The sequence below is a fragment of the Mus pahari genome, chromosome 10 (assembly GCF_900095145.1).
Source record: "Mus pahari chromosome 10, PAHARI_EIJ_v1.1, whole genome shotgun sequence".
Taxonomy (NCBI): Eukaryota; Metazoa; Chordata; class Mammalia; order Rodentia; family Muridae; genus Mus; species Mus pahari.
The window spans coordinates 44,426,353-44,445,441 of record NC_034599.1 but is presented as its reverse complement, the minus strand read 5'-3'; positions in this window follow the sequence as shown (position 1 = coordinate 44,445,441).

Below are 19,089 nucleotides of genomic sequence, written 5' to 3'. Positions count from 1 at the left end.
CATCTAAAAATGGTGATATTTTTTATTTCTTCCTTTCCAATTTGTATCCCTTTGATCTCCTTTTGTTGTCTAATTGCTATAGTTGAGACTTCAAGTACTATATTGAATAGATAGAGAAAAGTGGACAGCCTTGTCTAGCCCCTGATTTTAGTTGGATTGCTTCATGTTTCTCTCCATTTAGTTTGATGTTGGCTACTGGTTTGCTGTATATTGCTTTTATTATGTTTAGGTATGGGTCTTGAATTTCTGATCTTTCCAAGACTTTTATCATGAAGGGGTGTTGGATTTGACAAATGCTTTCTCAGCATCTGATGAGATTATCGATCATATGGGTTTTTTTCTATGAGTTTGCTTATGTAGTAGATTATGTTGTTGGATTTCCATATACTGAACCATCCCTGCATCCCGGGGATGAAGCCTACTTGATCATGATGGATGATCATTTTGATGTGTTCTTGGATTCAGGTTGCAAGAATTTTATTGAGTATTTTTGCATTGATCTTTATAAGGGAAATTAGTCTGAAATTCTCTTTCTTTGTTGGGTCTTTGTGTGGTCTAGGTATCAGAGTGATTGTGTCTTCATAGAACAAATTGCTTATAGTACCTTCTGTTTCTATTCTGTGGAGTAGTTTGAGGAGTATTGGTATTAAGTCTTCTTCGAAGGTCTGATAGAACTCTGCATAAAACCCATCTGGTCCTGGGCTTCTTTTGGTTGGGAGANTATTAATGACTGTTTCTATTTCTTTAGGGGATATTGGACTGTTTAGATNGTTAATCTGATCCTGATTTAACTTTGGTACCTTGTGTCTGTCTAGAAAATTGTCCATTTCAGCCAGGTTTTCCAGTTTTGTTGGGTATAGGCTTTTGTAGTATGACCTGATGATATTTTTGGATTTCCTCAGATTCTGTTGTTATGTCTCCCTTTTCATTTCTGATCTTGTTAATTAGGATACTGTCCCTGTACCCTCTAATTAGTCTGGCTAAGGGTCTATCTATTTTGTTGATTTACTCAAGAACCAGTTCCTGGTTTGGTTGATTCTTTGTATAGTTCTTTTTGTTTCCACTTGATTGATTTCAGCTGTGAGTTTGATTATTTCTTGCTGTCTACCCCTCTTGGGTGAATTTGCTTCTTTTTGTTCTAGAGCTGTCAAGTGTGCTGTCAGGCTGCTAGTGTATGCTCTCCAGTTTCTTTTTGGAGGCACTCAGAGCTATGAGTTTTCCTCTTANGACTGCTTTCATTGTGTCCCATAAGTTTGGGTATATTGTGGCTTCATTTTCATTAAACTCTAAAAAGTCTTTAATTTCTTTCTTTNTTTCATNCTTGACCAAGGAATCATTGAGTAGAGTGTTGTTGAGTTTCCACGTTAGTGTTGTCTTTCTATTATTTATGCTGTTATTGAAGATCAGCCTTAGTCTGTGGTGATCTGATAGGATGCATGGGATAATTTCAATAATTTTGTATTTGTGGAGGCCTGTTTTGTGACCAATTATATGGTCAATTTTGGAAAAGGTACCATGAGGTGCTAAGAAGTTATATCCTTTTGTTTTTGGATAAAATGTTCTATAGATATCTGTTAAATCAATTTGTTTCATAACTTCTGTTAGTTTCACTGTGTCTCTGTTTAGTTTCTGTTTCCATGATCTGTCCATTGATGAGAGTGGAGTGTTGAAGTCTCCCACTATTATTGCATGCGGTGCAATGTGTGTTTGAGCTTTAGTAAGGTTTCTTTTATGAATGTGGATGCCCTTACATTTGAAGCATCTATGTTCAGAATTTAGAGTTCATCTTGGTGGATTTTACTTTGATGAGTATGAAGTGCCCCTCCTTGTCTTTTTTGATAACTTTGGGTTGGAAGCCAATTTTATTTGATATTAGAATGGCTACTCCAACTTGTTACTTGGGACAATTTGCTTCAAAAATTGTTTTCCAGCCTTTTACTCTGAGGTAGTGTCTGTCTTTGTCACTGACGTGGGTTTCCTATATGCAGCAAAATGTTGGGTCATGTTAACCAGTCTGTTAGCCTATTTATTTTATTGGGGAATTGAGTCCATTGATATTAAGAGATATTAAGGAAAGTAATTGTTGCTTCCTGTTATTTTTGTTATTAGAATTGGAATTCTGTTTATGTGGCTATCTTCTTAAAGGTTTGTTGAAAGATGACTTTCTTGCTTTTTCTAGGGCATACTTTCCCTCCTTGTGTTGGAGTTTTCCCTTTATTATCCTTTGAAGGGCGGGATTCATGGATAGATATTGTGTAAATTTGGTTTTGTCATGGGATACCTTGGTTTCTCTATCTCTGATAATTGGGAATTTTGCTGGGTATAGTAGCCAGGGCTGGTATTTGTGTTCTCTTAGGGTCTGTATGACATCTGCCCAGGATCTTCTGGCTTTCATAGTCTCTGGTGAGAAGTCTGGTGTATTTCTGATAGGTCTGCCTTTACTTGTTACTTGACCTTTTTCCCTTACTGCTTTTAATATTCTTTTTTGTTTTGTTTTGTTTTGTTTTGTTTTGTGCATTTGGTATTTTGATTATTATGTGANGGGAGGAATTTCTTTTCTGGTCCAATCCATTTTGAGTTCTGTAGGCTTCTTGTATGTTCATGGGCAACCTTTGTTGAAGATGTTTATTGGCCCTTTAAGTTGGGAATATTCACTCTCTTCTATACCTGTTATCCTTAGGTTTGGTCTTCTCATTGTGTTCTGGATTTCCTGGATGTTTTGAGTTAGGATCTTTTTGCATTTTGCATTTTCTTTGATTGTTGGGTCAATGTTTTTTATGGTATCTTCTGCACCTAAGATTCTCTCCTCTATCTCTTGTATTCTGTTGGTGATGCTTACATCTATGATTCCTGATCTCTTTCCTAGGTTTTCTAACTCCAGGGTTGTCTCCCTTTGTGGTTTCTTTATTGTATCTATTTCTATTTTTAGATCTTGAATGGTTTTGCTCATTTCCTTCTCCTGTTTGATTGTGATTTCATGTAATTATTTAAGGGATTTTTGTGTTTCCTCTTTAAGGGTTTCTACTTCTTTACCTGTGTTCTCCTGTACTTCTTTAAGGGAGTTATTTATGTCCTTCTTAAAGTCCTCCATCATCATCATGAGAAGTGACTTTAGATCCATATCTTGCTTTTCTGGTGTGGTTGTGTATCCAGGTCTTGCTATGGTGAGAGAATTGGGTTCTGGTGATGTCAAGTAACCTTGATTTCTGTTGCTTCTGTTCTTATGCTTGCCTCCTGCCATCTGATTATCTCAAGTGCTCCCTGCCCTCACTATATCTGATTGGAGCCCTTCCTTCCTGTAACCCAGTTGAGTCAGAACTCCTCAGATTCTGGCTTTCTCTGTGATCTTGTGATTCTGGAATCCTGTGATCCTGAGATTCTGGATGTGTCAGAGTTCCTTGGAGTCAAGCTGCCTAGGAAACCCTGAGATCCTTGTGTTACCAAGCTCCTGGGATCCTGGGATTGTGGAATCCTAAGATCCTGGGCATGTTAGAGCACCCAGGAGTAGAGACTCCTCTCCACTGGGTACCTTGGGACTGTCCACTGAGATTATGCCCAAGGTAGAGCAGTGACAACCAGAAGGAACCTTAGCCAGTGGTCTGGTGTGGTTCCTGTGTCCCTGGAACCTGCTTGTCCCAGTTACTCCCAGCGGTGTTGGAGCAGATGTTGTGTTCTACTCACCTACTCCTAAGATCCTGGGTGTGTTAGAGCACCCAGGAGTAGAGACTCCTCTCCTCTGGGGATCGTGGGACTGTCTGCTGAGATTGCACCCAAGATAGAGCAGCTGCCATGGTCATATCTACCTACCACCATCTCACTGTTCTCCCGGGTGAGACCTGTTTTTTCTTACTGTCTTCCAGACTCGCCTGTCTTTCTTGCCCCACCTTCCTGCAGTCTGATTGAGTTCCCCACTTCCTTGAGCCTGCTCTTCACAGGGTTTATCCAACAATACTTACTAACTACCTGTATGGTGCTTTGGGGATACAAATAAAAGAACACTGGTTGAATCCCTGACAGCCTGGTGGGGCATTTGAACCTGTGAATACACATCATGCTAAGAGCTACACAGGAGTAAAAAGGATAGTTGGGTGTGTATACAAAGCCCAAATCCACGGGCCAGAGCTTTTTATTTTTATCTAGGGGCACCAAGTTTGATAGAAGAACATAGCAGGCAAAAAAAAATGCACTAGGGTACACTTTCCAACTACTTAGGGGAAAGAATTGTTCTCTTAACAACACAAATCCCATCATTCCTAGGCTTTTTATCTATGTGTTGTTTTTCTTTTCTTTTTTTTTTTTTTTTGGAATAGCTGTGTGAGAGAAGGTCTTTGTTGGTCATTTTATCCTCACTGGGCTTATCATAGGAATTTGGTAAATATTTGATAATATTAATGAACAAAATGTTAACAAAATTCTCATGGAGTAAATATTAGAAGCACTAGACAATGTTCCTCGCTAAATTTCTTGGCACAGTGTTATTGATAATTAAACACTAGAGTAAAAACTAGTATTTGTTTCATGTCTAACAGAATGTCATGTGCAGAACTGTTTCTTCATGAATGCTTTTTAAATGCTTATTGAATGCATACAGTGGTCAGTAAGTCAAGCTCTTAGGAGTCTATGTAATCCTACATCTTCCATTCCAGGCTCAGGGAACCAAAACTGGTGTTCTGAAAAGATGTGACAATTTTAGAAGATCACCCCATTATTCAGCACTGATATCATCACACTTTAAGCCTCATGTGGGGAAGTCTATGATTTTTTTTTCAGAGCAAATTGTATCAAGATACACGAAAAGTGCAGCACTGAAGAATCCTCACACGGATGAAACATAAGCTAGACCAGAGATGTAGTGTCAGTTGGATAAACCAAAAGTTGTTCAGAAAGGGAATTGATGGCAAAGGGACCACCAGCAACCAAGGATCAGAAATAAGTGATAATGGACAGATTGACGGACAAAGGTTCACATTGTTATGAAAGACCATAACCAAAAGTCAGACTGAACTCAAGGTCCAAATAATTGATAACCAAGTCTCAAATTGACTTTGATTAAAAACATCTAGAGCAAAAGGAAAAGATACTGACATACACAGAAATGTCACCAGGCAGACGAAAGGACACCTTCATCTTCCCCTCTCAAGTTCAGGGGTGTACATTCATAACAGTAGACATGGATAAGCAAGTCCCAGATGGAGTCACACTACTAAGACCAGAGACTCATTTCTTAGACAAAGATGAAAGCCCATTGGAGTTCCTAAAGCCTTGAATGAACATTGGTTACCATCAGTTAAATCTGCTTGCAAACTTCAGTGGACCAAGAAGTTTGAGTGATACAAGAGAGCCATTGAAGCTTGCAAGAGCCATCGGAAGAGAGGCCTATGGGAAACTGGTACTTCCTGAGGCCTAGCCACTGCTCTGTGCGGTAGGGCATAGCATCAGGTGTGTTTGTAGGAAAGGAACAGCCACAGTCTTTGTGACCATTCAGAGTTCAGGGAGGCCCGTAATGTTGATTGATAGTTTATGTCTGTTGTATTTACATCATCTTCCTCGATTTTGTATAATTTTCTTCTTGCATCACAGAGAGATTTTCCTGGCACCAGAACTTTAAACCTATATTTCAGTGGTTATATTTCCTGGATAACTTCACTTCTTTATAACTTGCATACAAATAAAGTTTAGGAGAAACTACAGCTGGATTAAAAAATAAGGAACAAATTTTTGTGTGATCCCAGCAGACCGGGATACCCACAGTCAACTACCTGATATGTAATTCCCTGGGATCTTGGCACAATTTCTAAAACAAAGCTTAGAGCAGACTGTGCATATAATTTTATATCCTGGTTTTTATTTGACAATGTGCACTGAACATCTTTCCGTGTCCATAAATTACCCCAATGGAGACATGAAAGTTGTTATAGCCAAGCATTGTTCTATTTTACTGGTGTTGTTAGCGATAATCTACTGTCTGACGTCTAAGCTGTCATCATGTTTCAGATGTCATAACAGTAAATGAACCTTCAGGGGACCCCCTCATGCATCCTGAATTATCCCCCCCCCAGTCTCTCCCGCCCTTTCTACCCCCTCCTCTTTATTTCTTAGCCTCCCTCCTATGCGCCACCATCTTTGTGTCCAAACCAAACCTCCTAGTTCCTCTTGAACAAACCACACTCTCTGCCTCTGTGCTCTAGGACCTACCCTGCTCACCTCTTGGAAAGTTCTCCCACCACATGCAATCTCTCCCTCACCATCGCTCAGTCTTCATCCTCCTAAAGAAGCAGTTCTCAGCCTGTGGACCACAACCCCTTTGACGAACCTCTCCACAAGTATTTACACTATGATTCATGACAGTAATAAAATTACAGTTGTGAAGTAGCATGGTCACCACAACATGAAGTATTAAAGCATTAAAGGGTCCCAGCATTAAGAAGGTTGACAACTGCTGTCTTAAAGCAAACTTCAGGGGTAGCAGTATCCCTTTCTTTCCTTTTCGCTGATTTGTAAGGTCCATCAAGGACGGGATAATATCTGCCTATTGGATAAGGTCAATCTATTGGAAACAATGTCAACACATGAACAGTACTCCATCAACATTCTGTGAATAAATTCCTTGGGAAAGGAATACTAAATCAAAGGTCTCCACTTATCAAAGCTAGCAAGAAATGTGGCCCAACTGTCGTCCCGCAAAGCCTCTCACCGACTGACTTCTGCTCTGACAGAGGGGAAGATTACACATTGCTCAATGCATGTGAAAATTCAAGATTCACTTCTCACCATGGCATTGTCTAGGGACCCTGACAAGAATGGCATTTGGTGGTTCGTGGAGGAGTCTCAGCACAGTAGGGTGTAGACATGATTGTGTTTCCCAGGCTTGACTTTCTGCTATGTTCTATTGAACCCCCCCCCCCTTTCCCATCACTTACTGATATTTCGTGCTGAAAAAAAAGAATGTTCCTGTCACTTTCAGTTATTAAAAACTCAGTCTAGTTAGTTTCAGACTCAAACTTTGTGTTTGTTTCAAAGCTCTTCCCTCCCCACTCAAGGCCCAGGGACTCTAGGGACCCAGAGGTGGGAGTTGTGTGTCTTCTCTTTTCACTCCTCTCATCCTCTTTCTTTTGTGTCTAGCTCTTCTAGACTTGGAAGCAGGAAAAAGTATGGGGAGATGAAAGGCACCTCAGCCCAGGGAGGAGCAGAAGTCATGAGAGTGCTTCATCACTCTTGAGCTTGTTGGATCTGATTCTATGGGAAGTCAGTGGTCAGTGCTGGTGTACCAGTCCCCATGTGAACTATAGTGTTCTTAACTGGAGGAATGTTCTACTTAGCCAGGTTTTCCTTTCATCCACTCAGAAAAACGTAAGGTCTTCACCAACATGGGCTATGGCACTGCCATCTCTGAGAAATCTCATCTCTTGCTCTAGCAGCCAGCCTGATAGCTCCCAGCCTTGACCCCTTCTCATCCCTCACACCTTTAGGTCAATCCACATGAAAGATTCTCCCTCTTTACCCTTCAAAGATCAAAGTGGGGAGGTTGGAGGCACCTCCAGTCCTTCCATAGTACCTGGTTGTGAAGCTATTCCTCAAAAAGAAGCACTCCTTCCTGAAGGGAGTGGGGAAGCACATAAGACTCGGGAAATAAACAAAACTCACTAGGCTCAGGGAGCTTTTGAAAGTTACAGGATTTACAAGTGCCCCCCACACCCCCTCCAAGGTTATATTAGCAGCAGCAATGGCTAGGAAAAGGAGATTAAGGCTGAGGTACCTGCAAGTTGTCTAGGAAGCTCCAAAAATACAGCTTTATGACTCATTGACCATGCTGGGCTGGCTTTTGTGTGATATAACTGCTTTTGAGTCATCCACATTCTTAGAAGTAACTCCTTACTTACACTCCTGAAGGTGACCCAAATACACTTGTGGTGCTTTCTTTGACCTTTGGCATTCTATTTAAGATGAATATGTATTTGTTCGTATCTCAGAAGTCCTACACAGCATCTTCTTCCACTGATGAGGAATTTGCAGAAATCTCTATACTAGACATCACCAATAGTCTCTGGTCATGTGTCTCCCACGAGAGATAACAGACAAGATACTGCCAGGGTTACCATTCTACAGCCATCTCACCACACCATTTCCCATCCTCACCTTATATAAATGAGAGTAGAGGGACAGAGGTCAGAATTGAGGGCAGGGAGAAGGTGGCAGATTGGTCAGTCCTGCAACCTTGGACTTGCAAACTGCACTGCCATGGTGTGTTGGTTCTACAACTCCATGTACCTAATTGGAATACAGGATTCACTTGTGCCTCTCCTATGGCTTGATTTGGCTACAGTTCTGAGCACCATATATATATATATAAACTCATTATTTTGCTAAAGATGTGCCCATCCTAGTCCACAACAATATTTATGTAATTGTTGCAGAAATCGATTGCCTATGGCTATTCTTGAAGCGAGACTGGAACAAAAGTGCAGGTGAGACCAGGCAATTTGTGATTAAAGGGAAAACACCCACATAAAGGAAGAGAGGCTGAGCTCAGGATCCTGCAAGGGGAGGATGGAGAAGGAGTGGCTCTTGTGACTCCAGGAGCCTGGAAGCTTAGGAAGCTCTTGTTCAGTCTTATCTGTCATTAGGGGCATCAGCAAAACAGAGATGGAGAAGAACCCCTAGTGAAACCCTGAACCAAGTTTGTCCTCCGATGCAAATGCCACACCCAATAGATCGGAGACTCTGGCTGAAGTCCCTGCCTTCCCACGGTCAACAAATGTAATAGTCCATTCAGTCACTTCCAGCACCTGAGCTTTTAAAGCTGATCGAGTAGATGCAGAAGAACTGGTGACTGGAAGGATGAATGGCAGGAATTCTTCCAGCTTCAGTATCCACTGGAAAAGAAATCTGGGACAGGAGTTCAATGAATCATTCACAATGACAGGGCCCTCTCTTCCTTTCCAGGTGGTCTGTGGAAGTCAAATGCTCACTGTGTTAATTAAGATCAGAATGTTAGTGGCCTTGGGGCTCATTAATCTTGGCTTCGGTGGCATTGATTTCTTGTTTAGTAATTGGCTTACCAGAGCCCTTGATGGCATAAACTATCCATTTGCATAATTAAGACATGAGTCTTAAACTTGGATAGTAGCCAGAGCACTGGAGACTGGACACCACCAAGGGCAGCAGGTGCATGACAGCTTGGAGTCCCAGCACCACAGACTCGCCAGCTGATGCCATTTGCTTCTGAGAACTTCTCTTTAGACACTTATTTTTGAAGGATGATGCCAAGAGATTGGTCCACTAAAATTGGACTTGCAGAGAGGCTCTGGTGGTTTTAAACGTCTTCACAGTTTCATTCTTGTTCCTTCAAAGAGTAAAGCCCAGTTCTCTCTCCTTCCCGTCAGTATGGACCAATCAGCAAATCAGCAACAGTGTTCCCTCTCCCTCTCCTCTCCCTCTCCCTCTCCCTCTCCCTCTCCCTCCCCTTCACATCCCTCTCCCTCTCTCCCTCCTCTTCCCTTCTTCTCTTCCTCTTTGCCCCTCCCCTCCTCCTCTCCCCCTCTCCATTTATTCTGAAGGAAGTGTATGTACTGGGTTATCCAAGCAGCTCATGAAAATTGATGCTGGTGAGACACTGGTGCCTTCTAAACTGGCAGCATGCACTGGCCAGCCACACTGTGAGACCTCCGGCCCCCACCAAGCTTTTCAAATGACTGAAGCCCAGCAGCCAACTCTATGAGACCCCAAGAAAGAACCTGACAACCAAATTCCTGACTGTGAGATCGTAAATGTTTATTGAGATATATGTTTTGAAAACTGATTTATTGCATATATAAATCATGCACGATGAAGGGTTTCATTGTGACATTTTTATTTGTGCACATAATATATTTCAATCATAGCTGCCCTCTGATAATTCTCTTTTCCTCCTCACACTTTTAATGATCTTTAACTAACTTGCTCCTTTAATATCTTTTTTATGAACTAATGAACTTGATGAGAGGCTGCTCATAGGAACATGGGCAAGAATTTGTTTGCAAAAGCATAGGTGGCTTACCAGTAGCTACACAACAGAAGAAAATATCTCTCTCCTCCACCAACTATTAGCATCATACAAAGTCTCAGGTAGAGCTGGAGCCCATGAATCCATTCCCACACCATGGCAGGACACTGATGGCTGCAATGGTGCACAGGCTTTGTGCAAGTTAATCACAGCTTCTGTGAATTCAAGAGTGTAACAGGCATTCCATGCCAAGAAAGCAGCATTCTATACTACTTCTTGTTCTTCCTCTGGCTCTTACATTCCTTTTTCCCCATCTTCTGAAGTGTTTGTTGAGCCTTGGAGGAAATTATATAGGTGAGCCATTTATGGCTGAGTATTTAACAGTCATTCTTCTAATTACTTTAACTAGTTGTGAGTATCTGCAGGTATTTTTGCCCACTGCAAAAAGGATTTTTTGCTAACCAAAGCAGACAAGTATTCTACTCTATGATCCTAAGCATGGTTATTTAAAAGGTAACTTGGTAGGCACATCACGTCTCTGTTTGGCAAAATAATGACAGCTTCCCCACTAGAGCCTGTGGTCTCCCTAGCCATGGTCTTTTGACTAGGTTTACACAATCATAAGTGAATTATCTCCTGTGCATCAGGCCTCAAATCCAATCAGAACATGGCGGGTTACCATTATGGCATCACTGGGCACACCTTGCCTAGGCAATCAGAATTTCTGCACACAGGATCCACAGCTAATTAAAACTATCAGTGACAGTACTCTTACACAGCCTATGTAGTATCTTCTAGTACTGTGAGATCTAGATAGCAGGAAGGAAACTCACAGCCAAGGTCCAGCAAGATTTCTGTGTCCTTAAACCATGTTACACACATTAAATAATACGTGGGACATTAGTTTTTTCAGTGCTGTCTTTAATAAATACTTTAAAATTAATTTTTATTAATCATTAATTTTATTAATTATTAATTTGTATATATGCATGAATGGTCTGTCTGTATGTATATGCACCACTGTGTGCATGGTAACTTAAGGAGATGAGAAGACGGTGTCAATCCACTGGGAGTGGAGTTATAGACAGTTGTGAATGCTATGTGAGTGCTGGTCCTCTGCAAGAGCAGCAAGGGCCCTTAACCATTGAGCCATCTCATCATGCAAGTATTCACGTGTATTTTTTTAATTAAGTAATTTATTTACTTTGCATCCTGATCACCGCTTCCCCTACCTCCCTCCTTTCTTTCCAGTCCCTCCCTCTTATGTCACATCACCCCTCCTTTTCTCCTCAGAGAAGGGAAGGCAGATAGTGGATAACAACCTGCCTTGTTGCAGTAGGACCGCATGCATCTTCTCCTATTGATCCTAGACAAGGCAGCCCAGTTAGGGGGAAAGGGTCTAAAGGCAAGCAACAGAGTCAGAGACAGCTCCTGATCCAGTTGTTAGGGGGTCCCACATGAAGACCAAGTTGCACATCTGTTATATATGTGTAGTGGGCCTAGAGCCATCTCATGCATGCTCTTTGGGTGGTTGGTGGTTCTGTCTCTGTGAGCCCCTATGGGCCCAGCTTAGTTGATTCTGTAGGTTTTATTATGGTGTCCTTGACCTCCATGGCTCCTGCAATCCTTCCTCCTTCTCTTCCACAGGATCCTCCAAGCTCCATCTAAGGTCTGTTTGTGGGTCTCTGCAGCTGTTTCCATCAGCTGTGGGGTGAAGCTTCTCCGAGGACAGTTACACTAGGTTTCTGTCTGCAAGTATAGTAGAATATCATTAATAGTGTCAGGGGTGAGCTCTCTCTCATGACATGGGTCTCGAGTTAACATTTGTCCATTCCCGCAATTTCTACCCCAACTTAACCCCTGTACATCTTGTAGACAGGACAAATTTTGGAGTGAAGGTTTTGTTGGGTGAGTGGGTGGAGGGCCATTGGAAAGCTAGCCTGACTACAGGAGATGGCTGATTCAGGTTCCATATCCACTATTGCTAGGAGCGGTAGCTAGGATCACCTTCATAGGTTCCTGGGGGTTTCCCTTGTCCTAGATTTTGAGCTCATCCCAGAGATGCCCCTTGTATCATTTCCAGGTCTGGTTCTCTCTCCCTCCATCCTATGCACACCTAATCCTTACCCCTGTTTCCCTCCCTACCCTGTCACCCACCCAGTTCCCACACTTGGTCCTCCTCCATGTCTATTTTATTTCCCCTTCTCAGTGGGATTCAAGCATTCTCTCTTAGGTCCTCCTCGTTACTTGGCTTCTCTGAGTCTGTGTATTGTAGCATGGTTAGCCTGTACTTTATGGCTAATATGCACAGGTGAGTACATATCATGTATGTCTTTCTGTGTCTGGGTAACCTCACTCAGAATGATAGTTTCTAGTTCCATCCATTTGCCTGCAAACTGCGTGATGTATTTCTTTTTGATAGCTGAGTAGCATTTCATTGTGTAAATGTACCATGTTTTCTTTATCCATTCTTCAGTTGAGAGACATATAGCTTGTTTCCAGTTTCTGGTTATTGTGAATAAAGCTGCTATGAATATAGTTGAGCAAGTGTCCTTGTGGTATGGTGGAGCATTTAGGGATATATGCCGAGGAGTAGTATAACTAGGTCTTCAGGTGGAACTATTTTGAATTTTCTGAGAAATTACCAAATTGGTTTCTAGAGTGGTTGTACAAGCGAGCCCTCCCACAAGCAATGGAGGAGTGTTCTCCTTGCCCCACATCCTTGCCAGCATAGGAGCTGTCAGTTGAGGTTTGGATCTTAGCCATTCCGATGGGTGTAGGATGGAATCTCAGAGTTGCTTTGATTTGCATTTCCCTCGTGACCAATGATGCTGAGTATTTCTTTAAGTGCTTCTCAGTCATCGAATTTCTCTATCGAGAATTATCTGTTTAGTGCTGTGCTCCATTTTTTAATTGGGTTATTTGGTTTGTTGGTGTCTAATTTATTGAGCTCTCTATATATTTTGGATATCGGCCCTCTGTCAGATGTAGGGTTGGTGAAGACCTTTTCCCATTGTGTAGGCTGCCGTTTCATCCAATTGACAGTGTCCTTTGCCTTACAGACGCTATTCAGTTTCATGAGGTCCCATTTAGTAATTGTTGATCTTAGCGTCTGGTGTATTGGTGTTCTGTTCAGGAAGTTGTCTCCTGTGCCTATGCATTCCAGGCTATTCCTTACTTTCTCTCCTATCAGATATAGTGTGTCCAGCTTTATGTTGGGGGCTTTTATTCACTTGGATATGAGTTTTGTGCAGAATGAGAAATATGAATCTATTTTCATTTTGCTATGCTGACATCCAGTTAGATCAGCACCATTTGTTAAAGACGCCTTCGTTTTTCCATTGTATAGTTTTGGCTTTTTTTGTCAAAAATTAAGTGTCTTTAAGTGTGCGGATTTATTTCTGGACCATAAACTTGATTCCATTGACCAATCAGTCTATTTTTACGGCAATACCATGTAGTTTTTATTACTATTACTCCTTAGTACAGCTTGAAATCAGAGATGGTAATTCCTCCAGAAGTTCTTTTATTATACAGGATTACTGTAGCAGGATACAGGATCCTGGGGTTTTTTGTTTTTCCATATGGAGGTGACTGTTATATTTTCAAGCTCTGTGAAGAGTTGTGTTGGAAATTTGATAGGTATTGCATTGAATCTTCAGATTGCTTTTGGTAAGAGTTCATTTTTATGATGCTAGTCATACAAATCCATGACCATGGGAGATCTTTCCATCCTCTGATACTTTCCTCAGTTTCTTTTCTTTTCTTTTCTTTTCTTTTTTTTCTTTTTTTTTTTCTTTCTTTTTGAAACAGAGTTTCTCTCTATAGCCCTGGCTGTCCTGGAACTCACTTTGTAGACCAGGCTGGCCTCGAACTCAGAAATCTGCCTGCCTTTGCCTCCCAAGTGCTGGGATTAAAGCGTGCACCACCACATCCGGCTCCTCAATTTCTTTCTTCAGAAACTTGAAGCTATAGCTCATACAAGTCTTCCACTTGCTTGGTTAGAGTTACACCAAGATATTTTGTATTAGTAGTGGCTATTTTCATGAGTGTTATTTCCCTAATTTCTTCCTCATCCAGGTTATTGTTTATATATAGGAGGGCTACTGGGTTTTTGTTGTTGTTGTTTGTTTGTTTAGTTTAGTTTAGTTTAGTTTATCCTGTATTCAGTCGTTTTGCTGAAGGTGTTTATCAGCTGTAGGAGTTCTCTGGTAGAATTTTAGGGGTTCACTTATGTACACTATCATATCATCTGCAAATAGCTATACTGTAACTTCTTCCTTTCCAATCTGTATTGTTTGGTCTCCTTTAGCTGTCTTATTGCTGTAACTAGAACTTCTAGTACTATGTTGAATAAATAGCGACAAAGTGTGCAGCCTTCTCTCATCCCGGATTTTAATGGAATTGCCTTGAGTTTCTTCCCATTTAATTTGATGTTGGCTATTTATTGGCTTGCTATATATCGCTTTTATCATGTCTAGGCATGCACCTTGTATCCCTGATCGCTCCAAGACTTATATGATAACAGGGTGCTGGATTTTGTCAAAGGCTTTTTCAGCATAATGAGATGATTTTTTTTCTTTCAGTCTGTTTATAAGATGGATTACATTGATGAATTTTTGTATGTCGAACCATTTCTGCATCCCTGGGATGAAGGTTACTTGATCATGGCAGACAATGTTTTTGATGTATTCTTGGATTCAGTATACAAGTACTTTGTTGAGCATTTTTTAAAATAAATGTTCATAAAGGAAATTGGTCTGAATTTCTCTTTGTTGAGTCTTTGTGTGGTTTAGATATCAGGGTGACTGTGGCCTCAGAATTAGTTTGACATTATTCTTTCTTTTTCTATTTTGTAGAATAGTTTGAGGATATTGGTATTGCCTCTTCTTTGAAAATTTGATAGAATTCTGCACTAAAATCATCTGACCCTGGGCTTCTTTTGGTAGGGCAACTTTTAATGATTGCTTCAATTTTCTTAGGAGTTATAGGTCTGTTTAAATTGCTCACTTAATCTTGACTTAACTTTGGTAAGTGATCTTTATCAAGAAAATAATCTGTATATGATTCCTTGGTATCTGCTGTTATGTCTCCTTTACATTTCTGATTTTGTTAATTTGGATTCTCTCTCTCTGTCTCTCCCTCTCTCTCTGTCTCTGTCTCTCTCTGTCTCTGTCTCTGTCTGTCTCTCTCTGTCTCTGTCTCTGTCTGTCTCTGTCTGTCTCTGTCTCTGTGTGTATGTGTCTGTCTATCTGTCTGTCTGACTTTCTCTCTCTCTCTCTCTCTCTCTCTCTCTCTCTCTCTCTCTCTCTCTCTGTGTGTGTGTGTGTGTGTGTGTGTGTGTGTGTGTGCCTTTTATTTAGTTTGGCTAAGGGTTTAGCTATTTTGTTGATTTTTCTTCAAGAACCAGCTTTTGGTTTGTTGATTCTTTGTATTGTTCTCTTTGTTTCTAATTTATTGATTTCAGCCCTGATTTTGAATATTTCCTGCCATCTGCTCTTCTTAGGTATGTTTGCTTCTTTTTGTTCTAGAGCTTTCAGGTGTGCTGTTAAGTTGCTAGCATGAGATCTCTCCAATTTCTTTATGAAGGCATTTAATGCCCAAAACTTTCCGCTTAGCACTGCTTTCATTGTATCCCATAAGTTTGGGTATGCTGTGCCTTCATTTTCATTGAATTCCAGAAAGTCTTTAATTTCTTTATTTCTTCCCTAACCCAGTGATCATTCAGTTTCCATGAATCTGCAGGGTTTCTGTTGTTCCTGTTTTTGTTGAAGTCTAGCTTTAATCTGTGGTGGTCTGATAAGATACAAGGTGTTATTTCAATTTTCTTGTATCTGTTAAGACTTGTTTTGTGTATGATTACATTGTCAATTTTGGAGAAGGTCCTATGAGGCGCTGAGAAAAATGTATATTCTTCTGCATTTGGGTGAAATATTCTGTAGATATCTATTAGCTCCATTTGATTGATAATGTCTACTAGTTTTATTATTTCTTGGTTTAGTTTCTGTCTCAATGACCTGTCCACTGGCAAGAACCCTATTAATGTGTAGGGTTCTCTGTGTGATCTAAGTTTTAATAATATGTCTTTTACAAATGTAGATGCCCTTGCATTTGAGGCATAGATACTCAGAATTGAGATGTCATAAAGAAATTGGAGAGATCTCATACTAGCAACTGTGTTAGGGTGTGCAGGGCTTGTTGTCGTAGGATAGCTGGGTTCTAGTGGTACCACATTGCCCTGGTTCTTGTTGATTATGTTCTTAGGCTTGCCTTTAGCCATTTGGATGTCCCTGGTGCTGGCAGGCCACCAGGAATGCAGGCAGAGATGTGGGCTGGATAATCATGTCCAAGAGACAGGGTGCATTTTACTGCTGTTGGGTGTGATTTAGGGGGACTTAAAAGGCAGGGGACTGGTGGAGAGGGGGTTTACCGGGTAGTTCCTGGTGCCAGCAGACATCCTGGGATGCAGGCAGAGCTGCAGGCTCAACAATGGACGTCAAGGGATGGAGTGCAGTCCACCTCTGTTGGACATGCCCCAGGGGAACTTGGCAGACTGGACATTTAGAGGGATGGGTCTAAATTGGATGTTCCTGCTGCCTGCATGCCTCCAAGAATTCAGTATTCTAGGCTATAAATGGATTATAGGGGACAGGGTGCAGTCTGCTGCTGCTTGGGTGTGCCTAAGGCGATCTGGTGGACAAGGGGCCTATAGCAGAGTCCTACCTGGTTGTCCTAGATGTTGGCAAGCCTGGCTGTCCCTGCTTCCAGCAGGCCTTCAGGAATGTAGCCATATGTATTTTTACAAAGCTCACTGTAATGTCCTCTGTAATAGTATAAAAAGAAAGCAGTGGGAATTTTTAGTGATAGAATTAAACGAATTTCAGGGGCAAGTTAAATAATTTCATCTAAGCATTACATTAATTAAATTTGCACTAAAACCCACAAAATTTCAAATTCAGATGGGTTAATTAGTAGGTGTCTTAGGATTTCTATTGCAATGATTTAAAGAAGGAGAAGAAGAGGAAGAGGAGGAGGAGGAGGAGGAGGAGGAGGAAAGAAACACCATTACTGAAAAGCAACTTAGGGAGGAAAGGGTTTATTTCATCTTACTGCTTATAGTTTGTCATCCAGGGAAGTCAGGATAGGAATCCAAGACAGGAACCTGGAGATAGGAACTGATGCTGCTTACTGCCTTAGACCTCACAACTTGCTCAGAGTGCCTTTTTATACTGCCTAGAGCCACCAACCCAGGGATGGCATTGGCCACAGTGAGCTTGGCCCTCCCATATCAATCATCAATCAAGAAAATGGACCCCAGGTTTGCTCACAGGCCAATCCGGTGAGGACATTTTTTCCAATCAAGGTTCCCTATCAAGTTGACATAAAACTAGACAACACAATAAGTTTACCAGCAATTTATAAGGAAAAATATATAAATCTTTATATAAACAACCCTCAGGAAGAAAAAGAGTGGGGGAGAAGAATTTCCAAATTAATCATAACATTGATTTCAAAGTTAACAGAAATAATTTTTGAAAGGAGATTATACATAATCATAATTCATCAGCATAATTCAAAATATTTTAAGCAACATTTTAGAAGCAATGGTAGGGGCTGAGATGGCTCAGCAGGTGAAGCCTGGTGACCTGAATTTGATCCCTAGAACTCATATGGTAGAAGGAGAGAACTGACTCTTATAATTGTCTTCTATTGTCCATTTGTGGTGATCCCTATAAGTTGAGCACAAAAATGCAAGGCTGATTCAAAATTGTTAAAAAACAAAAATCAAAGTAGCTTACTTTACAAAAAAAAAGTCATGAGGACTGGGCGGCCCAAGGTCTCTCACTCTCTGCACTGTCTCCATCAAACCATATCCCACTTATGGTTCAGGAAAGAAGAGACAGCAAGAGCATAAAAGCCAGAGGAGATGGAAGGCACCAGGAAACTCTGCGTGATCAAAGTTCACATGAACTCACAGAGCTGAGCAGCACAGAGGTCCTCTGCATATGGCTTCCAGGTCTATGGCTTCCAGCTCTATGGCTTCCAGGTTCGTGTTTATGTGGGATTCTTGAGTGTGGAGTGAGTGGGTCTGTGACTCTTGTGTTTTCTCATGAGTTCTTTTCCTTCTGTTTGTCTTGCCCAATTCCAATGTGTTATTTTTTTGTTTTACTGTATCTAATCTTTTCTGTTTTATTTAATTTTATTTTAATATTATTCCTTAGAAGCCTGTCTGCTTTCAAAGGAGAGACAGAACGGGAGCAGACCTGGATGGAAGGAGACGAGAGATGAACTAGGAGGTGTGGAGAAAGGGGAAGCTGTAATCAGGTTATAGTATAAGAAGGAAAAAAAATTCTACTTTCAAAGAAAAAGAGACCACAAATTTGGGAAAGAGCTGGGGGTGAAATGATAGAGACAGGAAGAAGGAAAAGGAGAGGTGGGGGATTTTGTAATTATCTTTTAATTAAATAATTTTTTTTTAAAGAAAGCCATTGAGGGAAGATGCTAGGGAGAAAAACACATTATCACAATTTAGGAAATTATCTCTTGACAAAAGGCAATATTCATTGATAATTTTAAAGAATAATTTACCTGGAAAGAAACAGAAAGGGGTGCTTTCTTAACATTGTAGAGAAATGTTAGAAAATAGAAACAGATGTTTCATACCAATGCCTGTAGCCTAACATTGTATTGCACATCTTGTCTAGTGCATTAAGGCAAGAAAAGTAAATTAAAAGTACAAAGATTACCAATGGAGAAATGAAACTGTCACTGTTCACTGACAAAATAATCATCTAGAAATTATGAAAAAGTTTACAATTAAACTATTACCATTAATAAAAGATTAGTCAGTTTGCTACATACAAAACTTGGTATTTTTGCAAAATAAAGGTATTTTTGCATACCAGCCACTAACAGAAAATCAAGTTTATGAATTATATATTTCATATGAGCATCAAAAACTTTCAGTACTAGGAAGACAGCCATCTTCAACTATGACAGACATCAAAGGGTTCTGCTAAAAGAGAAAACAAGACCTCTGGGGGTGCATGGCATATGAGGTGCTGCCTTAACGTGGCACAGTAGATGCAAAAGGTCAGGATAACAAG